The sequence below is a fragment of the Pistacia vera genome, unplaced genomic scaffold (genome assembly GCF_008641045.1).
Source record: "Pistacia vera cultivar Batoury unplaced genomic scaffold, PisVer_v2 Contig70, whole genome shotgun sequence".
Classification (NCBI taxonomy): Eukaryota; Viridiplantae; Streptophyta; class Magnoliopsida; order Sapindales; family Anacardiaceae; genus Pistacia; species Pistacia vera.
Window position 1 is genome coordinate 589673 of NW_022196557.1, and position 3159 is coordinate 592831.

The following is a 3159-nucleotide window of genomic DNA, read 5'->3' on the forward strand; positions in this document are numbered from 1 at the left end:
ATAGCAAGTGCACTAGACGCACAAAGTAATAAAGTGATAAGTGAGTATCATTCCCACAAGGATTGGTTGCTAAACACTAAGTTTTCTACTGTTTTCAAGTTGGAGCAATCGAATTTGTTTGGATTAATGGGAGAAAATTAAACTTAAAACTAAAACAGAAATTTCTAAATATTCAAAACTAAATTATAAAAGCAAGATTAGAAACAAGGTAATATCAATTTAAAACAACGGGTAAGGTTTTGACTTCATTCAGACTCTATGGATTAAACCTACAGATTATGCTATTTCCATATTCACATGCATTGATTGTAAATTGAATTCTCTAAATTGTAAAACATATCTTCTCAGGCTATGTTTTCCTACTTTTCTCTATTAAACTTCCGCACCCAACAATTTGAAGATTAATAGTTCTAAGCTCATCAAGCACATGGAATCCTAGATTGATTTCATTGATTCTTAAATCTATCTCTAGCATTTAATACTACAATGGTGATTACCCAAGAAGCTTAACATGACTCATTTCTCAATCTCATCATGTTCATCAATTAATAGCATAAAAATCAGAATAACCCCACAATCATTGCAATAGCATGTGAAAATAATAAAAATCAATTGCTTAATCCATGAGAATCCGAACTACATCAAAACCCTAACCCAAAATGGGTTAGTTCATAGCTAAATCAATACAATAAGCAAGAAAAACAACAAACACAAAGTTCAACATGATAAAATGAGAGAAAAGACAAGAGATCTCCCCTAGTTGAAGAATCCACCAGATTTAATCCCAAATCTTCTCACTTTTCAACACAAATTCGTCAAATCTAAAACTAAGAAGATGAAAAAGTTGCTCTAGACTAAGGAAAACACGACTCCCCTCTAAAATGGCAAATTTTTGCTTTTATACATCGCCCAAAAGCCTAAGACTTTGCCTAAAATTGAAACTGTGCGTTTTAACGAAACTGAAAATTGCAGACTTCACCGCGGCGACGAAGTAAAAGTAACTCTTGTGCGTGACTCATTTCGCCGTGGCGAAGAACAAACTTTGCCACGGCGAAACTTCATGAAAAACTTTGAAATTATAGAATTGCCCTCTACTTGCTTCTTTGCTTGAATCTTCAATCTTCGATGCTCTCCCATTGGAACAAGCTTCATAATGCTTTACTCTGCTTTAGAACTTTCCCAACTTCTGAGATCCGCTTACTTTTGAGTCTAGAAACTCCAATTAGCTCATTATTTGCTCAAAATGTCCATTTCGGCCTAAAACACAAAACGTAAAGAATTAAGTAGCAATTCAGGCATAAATGAACTAAGAAGTATCTAAAATCCGGCCTAAAAGCCTAAATAAAACAGTATAATCCTCGGATTATCAATACATCTCAACACAATGGAGTGTCAGAAAGGAGGAACAGGACCTTACTCTATATGGTTAGGTCCATGATAAGTTTTAGTGATTTACTTGCATCGTTCTGGGGTTATGCTCTAGAGACTGCGACTCACGTTTTGAACCATGTGTCGTCAAAGTATGTAGATAAGACTCCATATGAGCTATGAAGTGGGCGAAAGCCTAACTTGTCTTATCTAAGGATTTGGGTTGCAAAGCTTATGTTGAGAAATTGACTTAGAATAAGCAGGGCCCAAAATCCTACAAATGTATATTTGTGGGGTATCCAAAGGAGACCAAAGGATACTACTTCTACCACCCAAAAGAGCGTAAAATTTTTGTTGTTTGATCTGGTGTCTTCTTAGAAAAGGAATATTTTATAAGAAGTACTAGTGGGAGAAAAGTAGAACTTGATGAAGTTCTAGAACCATAATATATACTAGATGAAAGACGGGATGACGTGCCACTGAAGGTGGTTGAACATCAAGAAGAGGTTACTCCACAACTTGTGGATCAAAGTGAACCACCTCAGGTAGCATAGGAGCTACGTAGATCTAGGAGAGTACGCCATGACCCCGAGAGATACGGTTATCTCGTGACTCAATATGGTGACGTACTAGTCTACCAAGACGATGAACACAGAACCTACGAAGACGCTATATCAGATCCAGATTCCATTAAATGGCTTGAAGCCATGAAATCTGAGATGGACTCCATGTACCAGAACCAAGTATGGTCTCTAGTGGAACCAACATAAGGGGTAAAACCCATCTGTTAGTAAATGGTCCCATATATGCAGTGGAAACAAAACAAATAATATAGCAGGATTGTTTACATGAGCCAAGATCAACGGTATAATTTTACAATTCATATTAAATAAAATCTGTAAAAAAATAAATATGAGTTTAAAGAAAACAAATGCACGTTGGAGGCTCCTCCAAATTTGTCGACGAATGTTTTGCTACCGATCCAAGTGTAGGATCGAACCTGTGTAGTCCACACGAAGACAATCTCAAAAAGAACCAAAGAGGGATTTGCTAGATCCTCTTTGGCTTCAAGATTAAGAAGAAAACAAAATCAATTGAATTGATTTTAGGCCAAAAAGTGTTACTGCCGTGGGAGTGAAAGAGAGGGGCTGTGTGTGTTTTAATTTCCAAAGAAATCAATTCATTAAATTAATTAACCCACACTTTTCCTTTTATAGTTAATTAAGTTGCCCTAATCCCATATGGAACAGGCTTGGGCTCTAACCCAAACGTCCCATGCTGCCAAACACTCCCAATTTGATTTATTTTATTTTCCATCATTATCTCAATTAAAATCAATTAATATATATTTAAATATATATTAACATTTAACAATAATGATAATATATTTAAATATGTGCGAACACACATTTAAACGTAATTTCACTTATTTAATTTTTCTAACAAATTAAATAAAGGCTACGACCTCAGCAAATTTAATTGCACTGTGAAATTACCAAAATACCCTTTCGCCTTAAAAGACGAAAACGCCCTTCTTTCTTCTTGCATCTTAAATTATCTTATATGTGTGTGACCCAGGCTCCTCATCATACCGGCAGTGTATAGTATCGCGATTAACACCAATTATCTCACTAAACACAGACCAAGATTGACCCCTAGCAAGGCATCAGGGCCACCCGATAGATTCGGATTCAGCAAAGTAGCTACCTGTCAACGATATGCTTACCATACAATTCGATCCTTTCATCATATGTTACTTGACAAGACAAGGCTAGAAATAGTGTCACCTTT